Source organism: Meles meles, chromosome 7 (assembly GCF_922984935.1).
Source record: "Meles meles chromosome 7, mMelMel3.1 paternal haplotype, whole genome shotgun sequence".
Taxonomy (NCBI): domain Eukaryota; kingdom Metazoa; phylum Chordata; class Mammalia; order Carnivora; family Mustelidae; genus Meles; species Meles meles.
This window is the reverse complement of record NC_060072.1, coordinates 9,673,512-9,697,905: the sequence shown is the minus strand read 5'-3', so window position 1 is coordinate 9,697,905 and position 24,394 is coordinate 9,673,512. Positions and strand designations below refer to the sequence as shown.

The window sequence follows — 24,394 nt, the reverse complement described above, 5'->3', positions numbered from 1 at the left end:
AAACTTGGGGAGGGGGCTCACCCCACTTGGAGTCTGGGCGTGAAGAGGGGCTCGGGGATCCTCCCTCTAGAGCTAACCCGGCCACGAACATAGTTTCCCGTGCCACAGAGACTCGCAAAACACGGATTTCTCACGGGCAGAAACGGGAGAATCCGAGCTGATACATAACCCCCACCCCTTTCTTTCTCTCCACAAAGGAAAACAGAATCGGCGTCTGGGTGACCACACAGCCCAGCACGTCGGGGGGGCCCCCACGCGCCCCCATCCACCGTGCGGGAGCAGCCTCGCTGACCCCCAGGTCCCGAGCCCCGAGCCAGGACAGAAGGGGGTTGGCGCCGCTGATTGTCCGGTGAAACACACACAAGCCCAGGGTCTGGCCGGGAAGCCCGAGTCAACAGTATCAACAGTCTCGGGTGCCCCCGGCGCCCCGGGCCTGGACGCCCCCCCTTCCCGCAGCGTCCCCCAGTTACAGCCCCGGGGGTGGCCTCTCCGCCGGCTGGGCCCTTGAAGGGTCCAGCTGGGGGAGGGGGAGGCGGGCCGGACTGGGGGGGGGCTCCCCCGGCGAAGCCTGCAAAATAATAGTCACCCTCCTCCTCCTCGTCCCCAGCCGCGCCTTTGTCCTCGCCGGGCCGAGCGGGCGGCGCCCGGGCTGCACCCCCCGCCCCGTACCGAGTGCGAACGCGCGTGTGTCCGCCCTCCCCTCCCCTCCCTCTCGCGCAAAAACAAAGAGGCGGAGGGAGCCCCGTTTCCCCCCGGGTTTGCGCCCCTCCGCGAGCCCGCGGCCCCCCAATATTTACCCCGCCGGGAAGGCTCCGGTGCCGGGCCGCTGCTCGGGGGGCTGCCGCGGGCGGGGGCGGCCCGCCGGGGCGGATGCCGGAGGATTCGCGGAGCCGCCCGGCGCGCCAGCCTCTCCCGGCCCAGCCGCCAACGCCGCCGCCGCGCTCCGCTCCGTTCGGCCCCGGCCGGGCTCGGGCTCTGGCTGTGGATTCTCGCCGCCGCCGCCGCCGCCGCCTCCCTCCTCCGGGCCCTCCTGCTCGCCCGCCCCCGCCGCCGGCTCGCGCGCTCCCGCCCGGCGCGCGCCCGCCGGCTCCCATTGAGCCCCGGGCCCGACCGCTGATGTCATCCCCGGCCCGCCGCCGCCGCCCCGGAGGATTTAAAGGGCCCGCGCCTCGGCTCCCGGGGACGCTGGGGGTGGGGGGAGCGCTCGGCCGGGAAACAGGGTTTAGCCATCCCTCCCCCCGGCCTGGCGAGGAGCGCGTTGCAGGAACGCGGTCTTATGTGTGGGGCCGGGGAACACACACGGCCACCGACACCCTGATCTGGTCTGGGGCACAGGTGGAAAAAGCTGGGTGGGGGTGGGGAGGAGGCGGTGCACAAAAAGCCGGGATTTTCTAGATCCCAATGCCTCTTCTTCCCCCGGTTCTCTCTCCTCTCAAACCAAAGCAGTGCCCCGGCGAAGGCCACAGCAAAAAAAAAAGAATGGGGAGTTGGGGGCTTTGAGTACTACAGAGAACACATGTCAATGATTGGACAGGACAGCAGGAGACAGAGAGCGCCCAGTTTACAAAAGACCCAGGGAGGTCCCCAGGGCTCAGCTACCCTCACCACCCTGCGTGTCCCTCATCCCATAGAAAGGACCCTCCCAGCTCTTCCAGCAGCCCAGACTGTGATGGGTACAAACCCTGATCCTGGTCTCACTGGTTCAGTGAGATACCTGGCACACTGCCAGGGAACTAACATGGAGTCAGGGTCCCCCGCAGTGCAGGGTTAGCTAAGGCACCTGCCAACTCTGGCCTTGGCTTTCCACATCTGCAAAATCAGGAAGGAGACCCCTGGCTCCCCAGGTCACTGGGAGAATTAATTATGGCTTCTCACCAGCTTCCAGGGTAGCCAATGAAAGATTCCAGGGCAAAGTTATTAAAACGATGATATTGACACTGGGCCATGCAAAGCTCCAAATTATGACACACATCCATCCACACACGGTTGTGATGGTGGACACATGAAATACCAGAGCGCGCTGCAGCCAGTCCCGGAAGCCTGGTTCCCGGGAAGAGTCATTTCCCTAATAACCACATCTTCCTTCGAGCCTGAGGGACTTAGTCACACCCTGTCCAAACTGGTGGGACCCCGCAGATCAGGCTCCTCTTCTCTTCCAGATCAGGAAACTGGGGCCCAGAGAAGGGAGGGGTTTGCCCAGGACCACACAGCACGACAAGACAGATAGTTGGCCCGGGCCAGGACCTGGCCTCAGTGCCCCCTTTGCCAAAGCAGGGGGTCACCAGCTAAGATGGTGGGCTTTGCTTGACCTGCATGGTGGTTTTTTTTTTTTTGTTATTTATATTGCTTTATTAACTGAAAACCCATGTTTTAAATGCGCCGATTTCATATTATAGGTCCGTGTTCCCTACTTCCCTTGAAGCAACAGGAGATCGGGCAACACTGTGTCTGAACTCACACCGGGCTGTGGCCACACTTAGCTGGCCTGGGCAGCAGCCACCTACCTCGTTCCTCCCATGAGCTTGTTGCACCCATTGTTATGACTTCCTTCATCCCCTGGAGGTGCCCACGTATGACCCTGTCCTAGAAGTCAGCCATCACCAATGCCCTGCCCTGTCGTCTGTTTTCATCCCAATCTCCCCAACCCTGCATCCCGTCGCTCTGCTTCCAGCATCCAGGGATACCAGCCCTCTGGGTGGCTTCAAGTCCTCCTAAAGTCAGACAAGGTGCCCAGGCCTAGGCCTACTGAGCAGGCATGGAATGTGCCCCTGTGTCCTCTATCCTCATCACCCCACACTCTACCCAAGCCCGGCTGCCCAGTGATGGCTTCCCTGTCCAGGAAGGGACTAGCACCACTCAGCTCTGGCATCTACTAGTTCCCTAGGGCCTGCTCCCAGGCTCTCTCCTGCTGTTACTCCCCCATGTCTCCCTTGGAAGAATGCTCCCCACACCCTGCCCCCGATGACCTGTGTTGGGGCCTGAGTTCTCCCTCTTACTCCCCTAGAAGACCAGCCCCCGAGGTACTTCTAAAAAGCTTTGCAGCTCAGCTCTAAGGAGAAACTGAGAGACGAGAAAACCCAGAAGAGGACTGGAGGCGATTCCAAAGGGAAAGAAATCTTACGGAGTTCTAGCAACCTCTGGGCCTGACTTCTCTCTTCATTCTACGTTCTCAGTTATTCTTCCTGGGACTTAACTCCCAACAGTGAAGGCCCAAGGGTGTGGCCAGCCTGAGTTCATCCCCGTTCTGCTCCCTGCACACCCACTCACTCACCCAGAACATGCACTCAGCCCGAACAATGGGCGTCAGTGGAGTCCCAGCTCACCTGGGTCCCACCCTGGAGTCCAGCCGCTCTGCTGGAGGACAGACTTCCCGGCAGACTTCCAGCCTGGCACTTTGGACTCATTTCCTTGGCACACAGCCTACTCGCCGCCCTCCCACCCCCCTCCCCCAGCCCCTGGAGCACTGGGCTGGGGATCTCGAATTAATGATGATAGTGCAGAAGAACTCAGAGATGGGGAGGAAGCTTTCGGTCCTCCCAAAGGGATCTGCAGCTGAGTCTTGCCCGTGGGCACCCTGGGTTTACTAAACATCAGGATGGTCCTTCAAACGGCCCTAGACAGGCCTTTGCCCTGGCAGTTCCTGCTGCCTGGGATGCTTTTACCTCAGAGAGCCGCATGGCTCATTCACTCACCTCCCTGAGGCCTTGGCTCTTATCCCCTTCACCGGGAGGCCTTCGGTCTTCCTGATTTAAGATCCAATCCCACTAAGGCACTGCCTCTCCTCTCCACCCCTCCACTCCTGCAGCTTCATTTTTTTACTGTCATTTCTCTCTAAATAACGTGTTCTACATGGTACTTGTTTGAAGTGTGTGTGTGTGTGTGTGTGTGTGTGTGTGTGTGTACACCCCCTAGCAGATTATAAACTGCACAAAGGCAGGGAGTTGCTGCTGTTTGGGGGTCACTCTCTCTGACAACACATTAAGAGCTACATTTATTGAGCACCTACTGTGTGCCGGGCCCTCTACAAGACACATGACCTGTACCGACTCATCCTACCGTCATATCCATGCTCAGCAGAGGAAGCGGAGAGGGAGTGGCCTGGTAGAGCCTGTGCCCCAACCTCTTCTCCCAGGCTAGTGGAGAACACAGTTCCAAAACCAGTCCACCGCCCCTCCTTCAGGCTCCTGAGCCCCAATCCTACAGGCACAATTTGGGGCCCCCCATCAAGAACCACAAGGGCCTCAGGGGCTCATTTATGTGGCCCCATCATTTTAGAGTGGACACTGAGATCCAGGGAGCCTTGCTCAGAGTCACCAAGAGAGCCCAAGACAGGAGCCCACCGTGGCTGAGAAGCCAGCTTCCAATGCTGACTTTGCCCCTTTTTAGCTGTGTGATCCTAGAAAGTTCCTTACACTCTCTGAGCCTCATTTGTCAAATGGGGATAGTACCGAGGATCATGCACCAAAACAACTGAGCCCAAAAGCAGCCCTGAGGAAGAGGAAGATGATGACAAGTTTCTGAGGAGCCGGCAGGGAGTGGAATCCAGGCCCCCTGCCTTGGACTTCCAGCACCTCGGGCTGGGGCTCCAGCTGCTTCTTTCCTTGCCTTCCCCTTCTGGGTGGAGGTGGGCAAACCCACCCCCCCCCAGAGGGTGGGCCCTCTGTCTTTACCCCTGGCCTTGGCTTTAGGATGCCCCTGCAGGAAGTTTCTCAGGCTTCTTATTCTTGGTGGCTACTCGTGTCTCTCCCAAGACCCCTGAGGGTTGATGGCCCACCACAGGCTCTGCCCCAAGACATCCTCCTCAAGCCTGCCAGCCTGAAAATGCTGCCCTGGTGCATTCTTCTCGCCCAGCGAGCCCTTGGCAGCTTGCCCCCAGACCCTTCCATGATGTTCCACCCACCTCTGACTGTTCACAGGGCAGTGCCCTGTCTCCAATCAGCGCCTTGGCCCGGGCCTCTCCAGTCTCCACTGCCTTTAGACACTTGTCCTGGTGACCTCACCACATCGCCACGCCTGGTCATTCTCTAGGCAGTGGTTCCTCCCTCCTCCATGTTCGGTGGAGACGCAGCAGGGTGGGGTAGGAAGAGGCCTGGACCAGGGGGCCGGAAGCCCATGTTTGAGTCCCAGCTCAGCCTGTGAATTTCAGCGGGAACTGGACAAATTCTCAGCCCCTCTCTGGGGGACCGGACAAGGAGACCTCTAAGGCTCTTTCTTCAGTCTCCCCAACTATAAACTAAAGGCTAGACTGGGTTGGGGAAGGTCCTCTTACACTCCACATCTGGGGCTCCCTGCTGAGAAATATCCTGAGGTCACCCACATCTGGGATCAGTGGGAAAGGGTTCTCTCGCCAGCTACCCTCGCCCATGTTTGAAACATTGTACACATCCCATCAGCTCCACCTCCCAACTATATTCTGAGCCCAGACACCTCTCACCACATGTATCTTTCACATAGATACTGTAGCAGTTTGTTACCTGTGAGATCACATCCCTTGACTACTGAAAATGCACCAAAGGCTCCCTCTGTCCTTAGTAGGAAATCCATGTTCTTTCCCAGGCCTGCTATGATCGGGCCCTTACCTGCTTCTCAGGCCTCATCTCAAACTACCTTTTTTCGTTTCTCCCTTCATTTCATCATAGCTCAGAGCCTTTGCACGTGCCATTCCTTCTGCCTAGAATTATCTCCCTGCCGACGTCAATGGCTGCCTTCAACAGCTTGATTGTGTTCAAGTCACAGCTCAGAAGTTACCTCCTCAGAGAGGCCTCCTTTGATCACACAATCTTTTTTTTTTTTTTTTTTTAAGGTAAGCTCCATGCCCAACGTGGGGCTTGAACTCATAACCCGAGATCAAGAGCCAACCGGGTGCCCTGACCACACAATCTTAAGCAGGCCCCCTTCCCCTCTGCCTCTTTCTACCAGATCACCCTGCCATATTTTCTTTATGGCACTTACTATGGGCTGAAAACATCAACTTGTTTATTTTCAATGCCCTTGAACATAAGCTCCAAGAGAGAGAAATCCTCTTATAGGTGCTCCTGTGAGTGTCCAATTGGTAATGGGTGCCCCATAAATACTTGGGCAATGACCAAATTCTGCTGTGGGTGTGTGGTCGTAGGGGTGGAGGCAAGGGCCTGGCACTTTCCATCCCTGGGTCAGATGGTGCCTGACAGCCTTCTCTCAGACACAGGCCTTACTTATCCCGTGGTTGCTCCCTACCCCATTCACCGCTTACGGTGGGTTCTTGGCCCTCTCCCCTCCCCTGGGGAAAACCCCTCTGGGTATCCCTTATGCTGCTGGTCTTCACTGGGGACTCAACTCTCAGACCACCCATCTCTAAAGGCACAGGCTCAGGGAGCACTGAAACACCCCAGCATCACCCAAGGGCCACTGTCTTCACCTCTGCCCACCTCCCAACTGCATCCTTCCTTCGGCTTGGCCTGTCCCCTCGATGCCCCTCGGTGCGACCCAACCTTGCCCTTTGAGCCACTGCCAATTCTCTCCAAAACGCGCTCCTTCCATCTGCTGGGAATCCAAGGAATCTCATCTCCAGGACACACAACCACTCATTAACTGGGCCACGGGAATTATGATGATTGCCACGGCTAATAATCCCAATTCCCACAGCGACACTTCTCTAGTCAGCATAGCTGGTGCGATTCATCATCTCGCCGTGTCACACGTCTGTCCACAAACACTTCCTGATGCCCACCCCTCACCCGGCCTGACAGAGCCAGGCTGAGCCCTGCTCGCCTCGTGCTGACAATCTGCCTGGACCGGCTGCGTGAGCACGAGAAAGAAAGATGGACTCCGGGACGCCTGGGTGGCTCAGTTGGTTAAGCGGCTGCCTTCGGCTCAGGTCATGATCCCAGCATCCTGGGATCGAGTCCCACATCGGGCTCCGTGCTCGGTGGGGAGCCTGCTTCTCTCTCTGTCTCTGCCTGCCACTCTGTCTGCTTGTGCTCGCTCTCGCTCTCTCTCTCTGACAAATAAATAAATAAAATCTTTAAAAAAAAAAAAAGAAAAGAAAAGAAAGATGGACTCCAGATTGCAGAGAGAACCTGCAAGATGGTGAGTGCCACTGGCCAGGTCCACATGGCCTGGCATTAGCGGGGGAACCAAGGGGGCCCCTCACCCTCCACCCAGGGTGGCCTGTGAAATGCACCATCGGGGAGTTCTTAACTTGGGACCAAGTGCTACACAGATACAGCGTCTAGATGAGTCCCCGAGACCCCTTCTTGCCAGACTGCATACCACGCCCCTTCCGTTGGGAAAGTGGGGAGTTGCCATTGGGGGCGGCAGAAGGACGAGGGGCTGGAAGGTGGGTAGATTTGGAGGATGGAGAGGAACAGCCCGAGCCAACGCTATGGGAGGAACCGCAGACATTTGAAGGTGCCTCCCCACCCCCGTGGGGAGACGAGTCCATTGGCACCCGGGATCCCCCACGGCTGATGAGAAAGGTGGAAGAGGACAGGGTCTTTAATCCCAAGCTGCCAACTAGGGGACTCGTGCACCGGCTTTGCTCAGAACAGCTTGGAGTTTTCCACGTAGAAGATAAGAAAAAGGAGAGAACAAGCAAGCGCACATTTATTCGACCCTGTAAGGGGCACCTGTCACGGGCTCTTGTTGAATTCTTTACAGCAATCCCATGAACCGGAGATCACCCCACCTGTTTTACAGGTAGGAACCTGAGGCTGGGGGAGTTTACCAGAACACGATCTAATGTTCATCAAGGTTATGAAGGACTCCAATTCACCCTTCCAGACCCACCCAGGGACCTCACCCTGCCTCACAGCCTGCACCCCAATCCGCCTTTGTCTCCCTCCGTGCATGCCAATGGGAACGTGCCCATGCGTCTGAGGCCCCCACTGAATGGGCCCCCCCTTTGCTCTTCAGGACACCACGAATCCACTCACCCACTCTGAAAGCATCCAGGGGATTCTGGTGGCCGCTATCGTAGCTGTCTCCAAAGTAGATCCCGGCACCCCAGGAAATTCACGGAGTGATCCACTGGGGTGTGGGAAGAAAGATCAGAATTTGCATTCTTATCCAGTTTTTAATCTTGGCTTTCTCAACGTTCTATCTTAATGTATGTTTTATAACACACGCGTTAGCCCAGCAGAACATCTATACCCAAGTTTTAAACAAATATATATACATTTGCATACAAAATACACACTCAAAAATATTCTCACAGAAGGGGCACGCCGCCGCAGTTTGCATCAGCGTTGGAGGCCCCCGGCAAGGAGCTCTCACTTGAGAGGTAGGGGTGGAGGAGACCCCCGCTTCAGCATGCTGAGTTCAGATCCTGAGTCAGCGATTTTTGGGCTGTGTGCCTGGACGAGCTTATAGAACTTTCCTGAACTTCTGTTCCCTCATGTCAGAATGGGGGTGGCCACAGCGCCCACCTCAGGCGGATTAAAAAAGAGATGCTGCCCAGAAAGCCTGTAGCCCAGAGTCTGGTACCAGAATGTTATTACCTCCTCAGTCACAGCGAGCAGAGCCGGACCTGGCCAGGCCTCCCTTGTGGTGGGCCAAGCCCTTGGTGACCACATCTACCGTAGGAGGCCCAGGACCCAGAATAAGGGACCAGCATTAACTCAGAGATGGCTAAAATGACTAGGGGAGGCTATGACGTCCTTATTACTGTCCCGGTGTGACGGGCCAGGCAGAAAGAGGTGGCCTCAGAGGGTCTCAGGGACCCTCACTACAAGATGAGTTTAGCATTTAGGAACTCTGCCCAGGGCAGGAAGCCCTTTCTCATTCAGCCCATAGAGTGCTCTAGGAGCCCTTACAAGAACGCCAAATTAGAAACACAGAACAAAATCTCTCGGATGCTAGAAGCAGGAGCTCAGGGGAGTATGGAATTTCCTATCCTAACTGAGACAGGCACTCACCAACAGGTACCTAGACCGCCACCCCCACCCTGAAGATGGCCAGGGGGCCATGAAGACTATGGGGCCACGGTAGGAGTATATGAGCAGAGACTGAACAGGCCCTAAGAATGGAAGCGGGCCCTGGCTACCTGGTGATGGGCAGGCTTGGCCGTGGGTATTAAGTAGGTAGGTGGGGAGTTATTATCCCATTTCACAGATGAGGAAATGGAGGCTCAAGAAACAGAGACATCTGTTTTCTCTCAGCTAACCTTAGCCTGGTACAAGTGCAGTTGGTGACTCAGCCTTGACCTCCTCCTTGCCCTGGCATCAGGGAGTCTCTGCTGTAGAGGTCCCTGCAGGAGTTAGGTCCCCGAGGGTCTGAACTTACTCTGTCACTGCTCCCTGTGCATATCCTGAATAAACCCCCTGTCCTCTGAACCTCAGTTTCCTTATCTGTACAAGAGTTTGATTACTAAGCTCCCCCTTCACCCTCTCCCCCTACTTTTCTTCTGATCCTCTCTCTTCCAAAGCCCTTCTAGAAGCTCACCCCAAGCATTGAACCCCTTCTAGGGGCCTGGAGGTCACAGCCCTGCCTTAGGGACCTGTCTGGGCCTGGCTCCCACAGTGATGTGGGTGTGCGCCCGTCTACCCCAGACCCAGAGACATCTCCATTCTGGGGAGCCCGCCCTCCTGTCCTCAGCTCTTCCTTTACTCCCTCAGCAGCTTCAGCTGGCCCCAAATCCCTCTTCCAAACTCACAAACACATGGACCCTTTTTCTGCCAGAACCGTGAGAGCGGTAGGGGAGGCGTTCTACAAAAATGAGCTCACTTAATCCTCACAACGTTCCGGGGAATGGATCCGTTTCCCTGATGTGGAAACTGACACAAAGACCTCTCTTGAAGCCCCGTGTTGGAGGCGGAGGTCTTGGCCTGTCTGACCCAGAGCCCGTGTTTTCCTACAACACCTTCCAGTCTCCCCCTCAAATCCTTCCTCCAAGTGTTCAGAATGGCACTCAGCTACGGCCCCTCCCTCAAATGTAACATTATGCAGCCATTAAAAATAATGATTACACATACACGGCTGACTAACAACAACAGAGAAAATGCTTATGACACAATGTTACGAGGAGAAAAGCAAGACACAAAAATTGTAAATACAGTATAATAAAACGAGATTAATATGATTATGCACAGAGACCACACTGGGAAAGAAAATACACCAGGAATACTGGCAGTTGCTTCGTGTGTCTTAGTACCACGGGCGATTTCTTTCCTATTCTCCCCCATTTGCCAAACTGTCAACCCATGCACATTACTTTTACAACGAAGAAAAGCTATCATGTACCCAAAAATGATAGATTTGCGGTTGAAATATTTGGAAGCCTGCTGTTTCCTCTTCAAATCCCTCCAAAGCCTCCGTTTTCGGTACAACGTGACCATAACCAAGAGACATCGCAGGAGTTTTGGGGGAGCTACCGGCACCTCCACAGACCCACGCCCAGCTCCGCCTCTCTGAGCAGCCTGCTTTGACCAGGCTGCCCCTCCGCGTCGGAGGACCCCCCCCCCCTTCCCGGACCCTCCTCCCACCCCACCCCCGCCCGAGCTGCTGCTGGGCTCACCTGACACTCGCGGGCCGGCCTCGGAGATGCGAGATGAGCACACCTGTCCCTTCAGGTGAAGGACTCGGCCAGGGCGCCCCGCGCAGGAAGGAGGGAGCCGGCCGGGGGCGGGGCCGTGACGCCACCCTCCCAGCCCCGCCCCCGGCTTCCCGGCCACGCCCCGGCTTCCCGGGCCCCGGGCGCTCGTGATTGTCGTGCTTGCGGGGTGAGCCGCTGGGGACACTCCTCCCGACCCGCATGCCTCCCCCATCGCACGCCCCCGTGGGCGGACCCCCAGCCGGCAGCAGTACCCGCACAAGGGAGCCTCCAAGTGTGCCCTCGGGGGTGGTCGGGCTGGAAGGGGAGGTCCTACCCTTCCCCCCGGCGAGGGTCCCTTGGAGAAGCCTGGAAAGAGCTGGGATCTCCCCTGCCTCCTAACCCCACCTTTCCACCACCGCCCCCGGTTTACAGAGAACTGTTGGGTCCGCAGATTTCAAATCACCTGGGGAAAGGAATGACGTCCGAGGGACGGAGGGAGCCTCGGATTCCCCAAATCTTTAATTCTTTTTGTACCCCACTGTCTGGTTCCTTAGGACCCTTCCTCTGACCCCTTCTACTAAAGAAACCAAGAATGGGGGGGGGCGGGGAGTGACCAAGGAGTGTGATTTAAGCCCTTGGGGGTTGGGAAAAGGTAATCTGGCATCTGACGCCTGGAGTCAGGACACTGTTTTCATCTGCTTTATATCATTTGGGATTGCTTATTTTTGGCAAAGTTCCGTGTTGGAAACGCCAGCCTTCTGGCGGTGGCAAAAAGAAAGGGCACCACTTCTTTGAAAAGGCGGTCAGGCTTCACCTATCCAAAAACTTTAAATACATGCGCGCCCTTGGACCCAGCGACGCCGCTCCTGGAAATCTACCCAAGGAAATCATTCAGAATACATGCTCCCTGTGGCATTCTTCTGGCTTTTTTTTTTTTTTTTTAAATCGTGGCGTTCTTTATAATGGTGAAAACTGGAACTAGTCTAGGTGTCCAACACCCAGGTCAGAGGTGAGCAGCACAAACGCAACGGAATATTACACAACCATTAAAAGTCGTGTTTACAAACAGCTTGTAATAATATGAGGAAATGTGTTACAATATTACAAGAAGAAAAGCAGGATGTAAGTGTATATTGACAGTAGCATCACAGTCGTACTTAAAAGCAGAATACATTTTTACACACAGGAAAGAGCCTGGAAAGAAAGAAAGAATGTTCACTGTGGTTCTTTTCGGGGGTGGGGGGACTCTGAAGCTTGTTTTTTTTTTTTTAATCCTTCTGTTTTCCTGCATTTTCTCCTAATGGGCTTAAATCACTTTTATAAAGCTCCTTTATTTCACAAAATTGTTCTCATTAATTGAGCACTTACTATAATCTGGATAAGCTCCTTTCATGTAATCCTTACAATAGCCCTGAGGTAGGAATTATTTTCCTCAGGTTACAGATGAGGAAACCAAGTCTGAGAAGCTGTTTCCCTCTCCCAGGTCACATGAACAGAAAGGGTCAAAGACCTTTTCTCTCTTTCAACACCCTCCCAACTAAGCCACTAGGCTAAAAGGGACACCAGCTTCAGCCGGGCTAAAGGGATCCAGGGAGAGGGTTTGTCCACCCTTGGGTTCAAGAGGAAGGGCAGTGGGCAAGGCAGCCACAGAGTTTCAGCAAGCCCTCCATCCCATGGGTGAGCTCCTCCCTCCTGCTGGGAAGACTTTGAGGTTGGCTTGGCATCGATGGGACCCAGGGAGGAGAACTTCCCAGAGACCAAGCTCCAAGGTTGAGATGTCAGCTAGCTCAAACTTGTCGGTTAGTTTTGTAGCCTTAATATATTTTTCTGATTATAAAAGCGATCTATATTTATAGAATTTATAGAAAATCGGACAGTTGATAAGATACAAAGAAGAAAACAGAAGTCAATCCCCTTTATTGCTTTACCCTTAATTGTATTTTATTAGTTTATTTACTGATTTATTTTTAAGTCATCTCTACATCTAGTTTGGGGATTTGAACTCATGACCCTGAACTCAAACAGTCTCATGCTCCAACAGAACCCGCCAGGCACCCCTAGGTATTTTATTTTATTTTATTTTTTAATAGATTTTATTTATTTATTTGACAGACAGAGATCACATAAGTAGGCAGAGAGGCAGACGGGGTGGGGTGGAGAAGAGGTTCCCCATCGACCAGAGAGCCCGATGTGCGGCTTGATCCAGGACCCTGAGACCATGACCCAAGCTGAAGGCAGAGGCCTTAACTCACTGAGCCACCCAGGCACCCACCCTTAGGTATTTTCAAGAATACCAAAAAGTAAAGGGAATATAGTGAAATGAGCCCATATACCCATCACTAATTTTCGACAAACATCAGCTTTCTCCATTCTTGTTTCATTCGTCTCCCACCTCTATTTATCAAAGGAAATTCCAGATATCATATTATTTTACCTATAAATACTTCAGTAATTATCTCTCAATGGTAAAGACTTTGTAAATCAAACACACACACACACCACACTACTGTTAAACACATCCTGCAACAGTGACACCAGTTTTCTCATCAGATTATGCAATAGGAAAATCCATGTTCAAATGTCCTTAATTTGTCTCCAAAATGTCTTTTTCCAGTTGGTTTGGATCAGCATCCACAGAAGGCCCACCTAGTCTATCTGGTTGATATATCTCTTAAATGTTTCTCTGTCTCTGTCTCTTTCAAGGAGATATAATTTACATTCCATAAAATTAACCATTTTTCTAAAAAGACTTATTTATTTATTATTAGAGAGAGTAAATGTTGGGGGGAGGCAGAGGGAGAGGGAAAGAGAGAATCCCAAGCAGACCCCCAGCTCTATGTGGAGCCTAACACAGGGTTCATCCCACGACCCTGAGGTCATAACCTGAGGCTTGGGGCACCTGAGTGGCTCAGTTGGTTAAGTATCTGCCTTTGGCTCGGGTCATGATCTTGGGGTCCGGGTCTGGAGCCCTGCATCAGGCTCCCTGCTCATCTGAGGATCTGATTTTCCCTCTCCCCCTGCTCCTCTACCCCCTACCCCCCCCCCGCAATGCTCTCTCTTTCTCTCTCAAAAAAAAAAAAAAAAAAAAGAAAAGAAAAGAAAGAAAGAAAGAAAAGAAAAGAAAACAGAGTTGGAGGCTTAACCAACTGAGCCACACAGGCAGCCCAACATTAACCCTTTTGAAGTGTAGCGTTTGTGGCTTTTTATAGATTCAGAAGGTTTGCAACCATTACCACCACCTAATTCTGTAACACTTTTATCACCAGAAAATGAAACCCCATACCCTCTTGCAGTCAGTCCCCACTCCTGCTCTCCCCTAGCCCTGGGGGACCACTCATCTCCTCTTGTCTTTTGCTACCGGAGATAGTTCATATATATGGGATTGTACAGACTGTGACCTGTTAGGTCTGGCTTCCCTTTGTGTAATGTTTTCAAGGTTCAACCATGCTGTGGCACATGTTGGTACTTCATTCCTTTTTACGACCGAATAATATTCCAGGCTTGAGTTTCCTGCAGTCTGGAGTTGGTTGACCGCATCCCTGTGGTGTCTCTAACATGTTCCTCTCTCCCCCGTAGTTCCCTGTAGGCTGCTAATTGAAATGTAGACACTGGAGGCTGGAAGCTTGATTGGATCTGGACCCCAGTGATTTTACTGAGACTATTCCGCAGATGATGCTGTGTTCTTCCTGGTGCTTCAGAGCAGGAGCTGCCTTGTGTGTGTGTCAGGATGTTGCACATTTTATTTTTTTTATTTTTTTAAAAGATTATTTATTTATTTATTTGACAGACAGAGATCACAGTAGGCAGAGAGGCAGGCAGAGAGAGAGGAAGGGAAGCAGGCTCCCTGCTGAGCAGAGAGCCTGATTCAGGGCTCCATCCCAAGACCCTGGGATCATGACCTGAACCGAAGGCAGAAGCTTTAGCCCACTGAGCCACCCAGGCACCCCTGTTGCACGTTTTAGTGATGGTAAGGTTGATCGGCAACTCTGGGTGTCAGCCTCATCGTCTGTTACAAAGTTACCATCAACATTTGAGCCAAGGATGTTAGCATCCATTGATGATTATGGCCTCAGTCTGCTCTTTTACTCTTTAGTTCGCAGAAACAGAAACTGAGGCTAAGAGAAGAGAAGTGATTTGCCCAAGGTCACGGGGTTAGTAATGATCAATGAATGGCCTCTGCCTCTTGGCCCCTTGCTTATTCCTGGCGGCTCTGCTAAACACTTTACATGAACTGACACATTCAATCCTCTCAACAACTCTCTGGCTGGCTCTATATTTTGCTCTTCCTTTTCAAATGGGGAAACTGAGGCCCCAAGTGGCGAAGAAACCTGCCTTTCTTTGATGAGTCATTTGGTAATTCATGTCAGGAGGTTCCAAATGACAGAGAAGTGGGAAAACACAGTTCTTGCTCTGCTAAATATAGACACGAGCAAGGTGAACAGAACCCTAAGAGAGAAAGAGATGGGAGTCATGGAAGTCTTCTCAGAGGAAGCATCACAGGAGCTGGGCGTTCAAGTCTGTGTAGGAGTTTGCCATGGGGAGTAACAGGCAGAGGAATGGGCCTACTGTATGAATAAGGCCTGAGGTGTGATCTGAGCTGTGGTTAAAGATTCCATTCCTCACCATGGACATAGTCTCATGGATGTCTGCCCTTGGGAAGGAGAAAGAGAGAGGGTATGGTTTGGTCCATCACATACTTCGATTACACAGACTTACACAGAGGAATGAGTGCAGAGAACAATGGACTAAGAGTCCAGGAGTGGGTGTTCAGTGGGCGGTGAGGCCTGGATGTTGTACCCAGGTACAGTCCCTGCCCTCAAGTGGCTAAGAAAAATGGAGAGAAATAGACCGGGGCATCATTAGCTCTTTTCCTAGAAAGGAGAACGTTCACCCAGTCCCCGTGCTCATCTCCAGCTCCAATATGCTGACTGGAGCGATTCCCCTCACATACCTGGACCATTGAGTCAAAAAATACCCCAGCAGGGGCGCCTGGGTTGCTCAGTGGTTTAAGCCTCTGCCTTCGGCTCAGGTCATGATCCCAGGGTCCTGGGATCGAGTCCCGCATCGGGCTCTCTGCTTGGCGGGGAGCCTGCTTCCTCCTCTCTCTCTCTCTCTCTCTCTGCTTGCCTCTCTGCCTACTTGTGATCTCTCTCTGTCAAATGAATAAATAAAATCTTTAAAAAAAAATACCCCAGCAAACTACAATTCAAAGTGCCCATGGTTGGGGTTATAGCTCAGTGGTAGAGCGTTTGACTGCAAAGTGCCCATGGTACTACATATGTACTTGTTTTACGTGCACAGAACATCTCTGGAAGGGTCCAGAAGGGGAAAAAAATTGGAAATCATGCTTTCCTGAACACACAAAGAACACCTAGAAATCAATAAGAAAATAAGAATACAAACAGACTTCCCGGAAAAGGAAATACAAGGGTCTCTGAAATTCAGGTCAAGACTGCAGCCTCGTTCATTTATTTAAAAGATAATACTTATTTATTTGAGAGAGAACGAGCAGTGGGGAGGGGCAGAGAGGGGAGGGGGGGAGAGAGAGAGAGAGAGGGAGAGAGAGAAACAGACTCCCTGCTGAGCAAAAAGCCCCATGCAGGGCTTGATCCCAGGACCTGGGGATCAGGACCTGAGCAGAAGGCAGACGCTTCACCAACTGAGCCACCCAGGCGCCCCTGCAGCCTCATTCAAAAGAAGAAAAATGCAAAATAAAATGACACCGAGATTCCACGCACACCCGACGGGTGAGGAAAATTACGACATTTTGCGAACACACGGGCAGCACATCTCGGGGGAAAAAGGCACCTTCATTTGTGGGAGAGTGAGTAAGTAAATCCCCTAAGGAGGGCAGCGGCGACATCCATCAAACTGACAACCGCACATTTCCTTTGCCCTCAGAATTCCAAACGCAGGTATTTATCTTACAGGTGTAAGCGCGTAGGAGGGACGTGGGTTACTCATAGCCGGGCGCGTGCGCATGTGTGTGTGTGTGTGTGTGTTTGGAAATATCTTCTGTCCATCGGTAAAGGGCTGAGAAAATAAATCGTAGAACATTCATTCAAGACACCATAATGAAGCCATCTAAATGAGGAAGATCTTTATGTACCAACCGGGAACGGTGTACACAAAGTATCATCTCGTGTCAGTGTCTCTTTATGGAAATAGACAGGGAGGAGAAAGATGGTGCATGTGTTTTCTTCTGTTTATGTTATATGCCGATGTCTGGCCCGCTGTGGAAGAAACTGGGGATGTGCTGAATCTCCTCCAGGAAAGGAAATGGGGGGGCTGGGGGCAAGGGGCAGGCGGGAGACTTTTGCTGTACTCCCTGTGTTAATGTTTGGAATTTGATCCACGTGAAAACATTTTCCATTCCAAACGTTGCATGAGATTAAAAGTTTAAGGGTCCATTTGTAGAGGCTCCTCTCGTGAGAGGCCTGGGATGAGGAGGGCAGGAGAGAGGAGGTGTCCTCTGGTAGGACACTCCCCTTGGTTTCCTGATTTTTTTTTTATATATATTTTATTTATTTGACAGAGAGAAATCACAACTAGGCAGAGAGGCAGGCAGAGAGAGAGGAGGAAGCAGGCTCCCCGCGGAGCAGAGAGCCCGATGCGGGGCTCGATCCCAGGACCCTGAGATCATGACCTGAGCCGAAGGCAGAGGCTTTAACCCACTGAGCCACCCAGGCGCCCCTGGTTTCCTGATTTTAAAAAAACCTCACAGCAGGGGCACCTCGTCGACTAAGTTGCTGGGCCTCTGCCTTCAGCTCAGGTCATGATCCCAGGGTCTCGGGATGAAGTCCCGAATGGGCTTAAAAACAAAAAAAACCCAAAAAACAAAATAACAAACCTCACAGCAGGCTCCCCATTTTTCAGATGTGGACACTAAAGCTCAGAACTGGAGAATGACCCTGAGCTTACGAGCCTGGGGTGCAGCGGGAGCCAACGTCCTGTTCAAGTTCATGGTTCCAGACCTTCCTGTAGGCTCTGTCTCCACACAATGTATCCCCAGCTGGCCGGCAGGCGGGACGGAATTCTTCATGCTGAACTTGCTGGTTATTTGCCCAAGTGTACTATTGTTTGGCCAAATTACACTTTATTAAAAAGAAAAGAAAAAAAAAAAAAACAAAAACAAAAACGGAGAAGCCGATTGAATGAGCAGTCATAGGACTGGGATGATTCTGGGCTAGATTTACCAGACTCTGGACTCCACTGGCCCATTCCTTGGATTACTGAGGAGTTCACTTTAAGTGTAGCCGCCAACTGGATCCGCTGGCTTTTTGAATAGGCATGGATTTGGAAAGAAATTCACATAAGTGTTTCTTTGACTAAATTAACGGGATTATTTTCTGACTGAATTAATGGCAGTTTCTTTCAAGACTTAATTTGCCTCCTTCTGGAGCTATTCTAGACTTTACGGGGGGGACCGGGGGGGGCAGGGGGTGCCAGTGGAGGCTCCTGCCTCTCAGGCTCTCTCTGTGTAGCAGTGGCTTCCCACCTAGTCTGGTCCTGGCACCACCCCCTCCAGGAAGCCCTCTAGGAGCTCCCCCCTTCCCCACAACACCCACACTCTCTGCCCTCCACAGCAGGCCTGCCTCCCTACCCTGACTTCCTGGTTCACACTGGGTGGTAGTGAAGGGTTTCCAGAACTGTTTCCCCATAAGGATCTCAGCTTTCATGGGGCAGAGACTGCGGATTCACCCGGTCCGGGTGTTTGGCACAGGTCTCAGCCCAGAGCAGGGGCGAGGGCCAGGAGAGGAATGACTCTGCCCCAGGCCTTCCGATTCCCAGGCCACAGGGCACAAGCCTCCCTCCCACTTAGCTGGGACATTCTGCTTAGTTCTGAGAGAGGGGAGGTGGGGGTTGGGCCGAGTTAGAACCCAACACGCCCCACCACTCCACTCCCATTCCAGCCAGCATCTGGCATCTCTGAGTACAGCTGTCCAAAGTGCAGCAGCCTCTCCAGCGCACAAAGAGTTCCCCACCCTCTCTGAAACTTGGAGCAAATCCAGGGAGGGGTGGCTTCCTCTCCCCCTTCTACAGCTGACTTCCCCAGGGCTCAGAGAGGGTCAGGGTCTTGCCCAACCTCACACAGCCAGTGGGTAGGGATGTCAAGACCCCGGGCTCCAGGAGGCATGGAAGGTGGTGGAGAGATCCCAGGAGAAGCCTCGTCCTGGGCTTGAAGCCTAATCCTTGTGGAGGGATGAGGGCTGGGGGTGGGGGTGGGGATCTTAAGTTCACAGAGTGTGAGGCCTGAGCTGAGGGACAGGGCAGCAGAAGGTCAAGGAAGATTCTACGAAGTCCTGGGAGATGAGGAGGTGGCCGGCAGTAGTGGGCGGAGGAAATGGGTGTACACTCACCGATTCGATCGTCAGCAGACCTGAGGGCATGCCACGGCTAGCCCTGGGCCGGGCCCCGGACGCAGGGAGGGCCTGGCAGGACATGCCAGCCTCGCTCAGGAGGGGCGCACTGTGGAGGGAGGAGGCGCAGGGGGTTACTGGTCCTCCCTTGCAGGAGAAAGGCTCTGGGGGGCCCAGGAGGGTGGTCAGGAAGGAAGGGAAGGAGGAGGAGGCGTTTGCCTGGCGGGAAATGAGAATTCAGCTAGCGGGTGCTCCTTGAGGGCCCGCCGTGTGCCTGGCTCTGTGGGAAGGGCCCTCTCTCCACACCCCCTCGGCCCTGCCGCCAACCTAGGGCCTGGAGCTCAAGCTCAAAATGGCTGCTGAGGGGCGGAGCTGGATTCGAACCTGGGCAGGAAGCTTCCAGAGCCCGGCTCTTAGCCACACGCCAGCGGCCTCACAGAGCAGAGAGTCTGGGCCGGGAGAACAGACAACTCAGGGCTAGGAAAGGGGCCCCTCTCAGAGGCAGATCTTCTTTGCTTTTTGCCATGTGCCCAGAGAAACAGGAATGAGCAAACAGAAGGCAGAGGCCTTGGATTTGAGCCCCACCTCACGCACTCACAACTGTGCAAGCCTGACCTCTCGGAGCCTCAGTTGTCCCGTCTGTAAAATGGGCCAAGAATGCTGCCTGGAAGCTTCCAGAGAGATGGCCGGGCACCTGCTCTGTAAGGTGGGCTCCCTTCTCTCCCTGGCATCCCCTGTGGAGGCCGGGGACACAGGGGTTTCCCTCCAACCCCCTTCCAGAAACCGAGGAAGGTCTTCTTGTCCAGCCTACTATGTGTCCAGAGAGCTGGCTTATCTCTGGCCAGAGGTGCCTTCCAGGGAAGGAAATTCTTTGAACTTCTTGGTGATGATGGGGACATGGGGATGGGGTTGATGACGTGGGGATGAGGAGGGTCATGGCGGGGCCCTCCCTAACATTCCAGCAGCCCAGGGCAGCCCCCGCTAAGTGCCGAGCATAGCTCTGGGATGGGCGTGCATGTGAGCACCCAGAAAGCTCCGCTGTGGCCGTGGTGACCTTGGCCTTCTTACCATCTGGGCCCCACCTCGGATCATGGCACAGATGACTCCCTCTGCCCCGCCTTCACTACCCTTCGACAGAGCCTGTTCCGTGGGACTGGCTGCTCAGGAGGCCACGATTCCTAGAAGGTTGTAACCAAAGCCCAGAGAAGGGAGACACTTGCCTGAGGTCACACAGCTATGCTGGACAGGGCAGGACCCCAGGGCTCCAGACACTTAACTCTCTACCAGCCCCACTTGCTGCCCCTGCTGGGTTTCAGGGAGGTGGACAGGGGGCCTGCTGTGGCCAAACCTCTCAGCAGATTCTGCCCGAGCCCCTACTGTGCGCTGGTGCCAGGAGTTTGTGGAGACTCGGCCCTGCCCACTGGGAGGTCACAGGGCCTTGGGGAAGATCGAGGACACGCTCAGAAGAGGGGGAAATCAGGCTTGAACAGTGGAAAGGTGCATTCCTAGAGGAAGGGAGGATAAAAGCGAAGGAGGCAGGGAAGGACAGGGCAGAGCATGGGCTCCTAGGAGGAGTGGGTGCCCATAGGGCGATTTCAGGGTCCTGCACGTGGTGGGACCCAGCCACCCTGGAAGAAGAATGGGGGAGTACCACCACAGGGCCGGGGCCAGGGGCCAGGAGCCTTGAATGCCAGACCAAAACCTCTGGGTCATATCTTGCAGGCGATAAGGTCCCAGAAGTTTTTTAGCAGAGGACAGAACTGGCAGGGGGTGTCTTCCCAGAGGCCAGGCGTGTGTGTGTGACAGCTGGAACGGGCGGCTGGAAGCCTCTACGACTCCCCGGGTTACGGTGACCAAGAGGTCCCAGGAACGTGGAGTCTTTTGCCCAGTGTGACCCTGCAGGGAAGTGGGGGTCTCGGGTGGAGTGGGAGGTGTGGGGACACCGGATGACTGTGACCAAGGAGTTGTGAGTGAGCTGGCTGTGCCCTGCCTGCCGGTCCCCACCAGGGTGCCACTTCCTTCCCTGTTCACACACAGGGCTCCCACTCCCGTGTCCTTGCCTCTTAGGGACACCCTCTCCTTCCTGTTTTGCCACTTCGGGGAACCCCCCTTTCCCCTGCTCTGCCAGCCCCGTTCCTGCTCATGTGTTTATTTTTTTTAATGAAAACAATTTTTTTAAATGGTGATAAAATACACGTGAGTTGGAAGTTCCCGCGGCCTTCCCCGGGGCCAGGGGAGGGAAATTCTTTGAACTTGGGAGTCCAGGAGGATGATGGTGATGAAGTAGAGAGGGGGAGGAATCCCTGGCCTTCCCGCTGACACACTTCCCTTTCCAGGGCAGTCTCCGGGTCAGACAGCAGACTGGAGGGTGTCTGGAGGGTGGGCCTGGCCTGGGTCTGTGCACAGGGTGGTGGCGTGGTGGGGGGGGCAGGGCGAGACTGGAGCTCTGCTGTTAAGATGATACCAGCCCATCATCCTCTGCACCCCTCCCCGTGGTCCCTGATGCCGGACCTGGTGGCCTTGGATATCTCAGCTGTGTCCTCCCCCACCCCCCAGGGGGGTCCTAGAAGCCTGGTCCTTGATGCCCGTCCCCCAACACTGGCCCTGTCTGGAACATGCTACCCTAGTCAGCTGGAAGGCACTCTTCGGGAATTTTTTTGCATTGTCAGTGGGTGGGCCTGGGGAAACTGAGGCACAGGGAGGCATTCTGACTTGCCCAGACCACTCTAGAAACCTGCTCCCCTACTGCTGTCTAGGCCCTGAGCCCATCGGGGGAAGCAGCCTGCCAGGCCCCCACCCAGAAGGTAGGGCAGACCCTAGACTCAGGAGCGAGGCTGCCCGCAGTTCGTATCCAGGTCTGCTCGCTCCTAGTGGCCACAGCGCCATCCTCATCTGTCAGTGGGGCAGGTGACGGTGTTGGGGCGCCCAGTAAGGCAAGCCCTCAAGTCAGGGCCAGGCTTGCAGTGGGGGCTCAGCAAAGAGCCCCTCTGTCTTTCTTTCCTGCCCTGAGCTGTGAAGGGGGTGATGGCTCAGGGGTGCAGATGGGCCTGGAGAGAGGGAGGTTCCAGTCCTGACTTGCCTCTGGGCTACTCTGAACCTTAGTGTCTTCCTCGGTGTCCCGTAGCTGCTGAGAGGCTCCATGCTTAGGGGCTTCGAAGGCCACCCCCAGCTTTGTCCTCCCTCTTGAGGGTGACAGAAGGGACTTGTGTTAGGCTGCCCACAAGGAGAGTGTTGAAAGGGGACCAGGTGGGAGGCACGCCCTGGGCAGCAAGGTCAGGCCCCACTGGGGCAGACACTCTAGAGGTCGTGAGGGGGGCTGTTCCCCGAGTCCAGGACCTCCCATGCTTCTCTCCCTTCTCCTTCCGGGTGCAAAATGGACTGCCAACTCTTGTTCTGTGTAATTTTCCAAATAAAGTTTAGGGGGTGAAGTCGCTAAGTCCTTACATGTCCAGGGAGGCACCGGGAAAGAGAAGTGGTCAGGGACAGAGGAGCCCCTTGCCCTGTCCTCCTGCGAGAGCACCGAAAGCCCCTTCCCCCTTTGGGGCTCAGGTTCCCCATCCACATGGGGTTCTCCACATGGTAGCCTTGGAGTCGGTGTGACCTCAGGGGACTCACCTCCCTCTCCCAGCTTCTCTTCTCCCCCCACCCCCACCAGGAATGAGAGGCGTCTGTCAGATGGGGGCGGGACCCCACTCTGTGAGAAGGGACACCAAGGCTCAAAAGTCCCTCCCACTCCATACTCAAGCTCCTTCCGGGATTACCCGGGTCAAAAAGGCCCTTTCAGGCAGCCTTGTCCATTTGATACATGGGGAAACCGAGGTTCCCAGAATGAGGCGACCTGCCCAAGGCCCCAGCTCAGAGCCAGCGACAAGCCAGACCCCGGCCCAAGGTCCTCATCTCCTCTCCCGGTCTCCCTAAGGCTTTTCTCCCCTCCTCCTCCAGGCAATGCCCAGGGGTCTAGAACTCAGGCGGCGGGCTGCGCGGAGGCCGCTCGCCTGCTGCCCCCGTGTGGCCACTGCGGGCGCTGCAGGCGGGACGCGGCGGTGCCTCCCGGTCCAGGTCAGGCAGGGCGGGTAGTGGGGTGTGCGCCCCTCCGTGCGAAGCCTCGGGCGGCCGCGGGGGACACAATGAGAGAACATCGGCCTGGCCTTCCGAAGCACTCGGGCCTGAGCCTGCGACCCCCAGAAGTGCCCTGAACGGGTTCACTTATAATAGGGAAACCGGGGATGCTTCTGGGACACGGTGTCACCTGAGCAGGTGGCCCTGAGCGTTGGTGAGCAGTGAGTCCAGGAGCAGTCCAGGCCGAGGCTGCATTGGGTGCTGGCCCGACACAGCAAGGCTGTGACACCCGAGGGAGGGAGCCCGACAGCTGCCCCTCACCCTTTCCTGCCTCCTCTCACTCAGTGAGAGACTGGGGGGCACCGCAGCTTGAGGATGAACTGAGGTGGTCTAGAGCTTGACTCCCGGGGTTCCTGGGCAGGTGGGGGGAGGAGCGCTCAGCCCAGGCAGGGACCAGGATCTGGGAGGGGGATACCTTGAACATGTTGGATGGGGGCTGCAGCCAGTGTTCTCCAGGAGCACCTTGTCCCCAATTTGAGGAGCTCTTCCGATACCTCTGTGCGTCCCAGACAGAGCCAGCACGGTCTTGTCAGCAGCTGCTATGGGATGTTCACTTGCTCTCCTGCTGTTGATGTTATCTGAGCTGACCTGACTCATGAATTGGATGTTTGTGTCCCCCCCACCCCCAATCCGTATGTTGAAATCCTAACCCCAGGAGTGGTATGGGGGGGGGGCTTGGGAAGGTGATTAGGTCATGAGGTTGGAACCTTCGTGAACAGGATTAGTGTCCTTATAAAGGACACCCCCAGAGAGCTCCCTCTTCCCTTTTGCTGGGTGAAGACACAGCGAGAAGATGCCCATCTAAGAACCAGGAAGCCAGCCTCACCAGAGCCCCAGTCTGCCGGCGCCTTGATCTTGAATTCTCAGCCTCCGGAACTGTGAGAAATAAATATTTGATGTTGAAACCGCCCAGTCTGTGGCATTCTTGTTCCAGCAGCCCAAACTGAGACACTGAGGTAGGCCTACCCTTGGGGAGCTCGCAGCTTTGTGCGAGCAGAAGGAAGCTGAGCACTTGGCTGGGAGACACTATGGACTTGGGGGGGGGGCGCGTGGGAGGGGGAGGGTGACTGCAGGGGAGAGCTCAGGCTTCCGGCGCAGGCACTGGGGGTCATGGGAATGGATGGAGCCTTGACCGCACTGCTTGGTGCTGCCCATGGGCCAGTGCCGCCGTGTGCACGTGGCTCCCCCTTCTGTGAGCTTGTGGGGACAGACTGGGGTCTCCCTTGCGCCTGGCATGGCTTGGCATTTGGCAGGCTCCGGGTGAATTTTGAGTGAGTGGAGTGGACAAAGACACAGAGGAGTGACAGTTTGGTCTGTGGGTGACACAGAGACGTCACCCTGGGGCTCCAAGATGCAGTGGACCTGAACAGTCAGGGGGAATCCCCTGGGAGTAGCTTCCAGAAGG

At 54.7% G+C, this 24,394-nt stretch overlaps 1 protein-coding gene across 6 annotated transcripts in view; it reads right to left on the bottom strand.

Moving 5' to 3' along the window:
* The window catches only part of CSNK1E (casein kinase 1 epsilon), a 33,434-nt gene extending 22,912 nt beyond the window's left edge, over positions 1-10,522 (bottom strand). For 5 of the 6 annotated variants that reach the window (XM_046011233.1, XM_046011237.1, XM_046011234.1 and 2 more), the window contains exon 1: positions 798-1,003. The gene's annotated coding sequence lies outside the window, so the exon portion shown is untranslated. Of the gene's footprint in view, positions 1-797; positions 1,004-7,913; positions 8,008-10,492 lie in introns of those variants that run through there. The other variant, XM_046011235.1, reaches the window with a different exon arrangement.
* Positions 10,523-24,394: the final 13,872 nt, after the last annotated feature.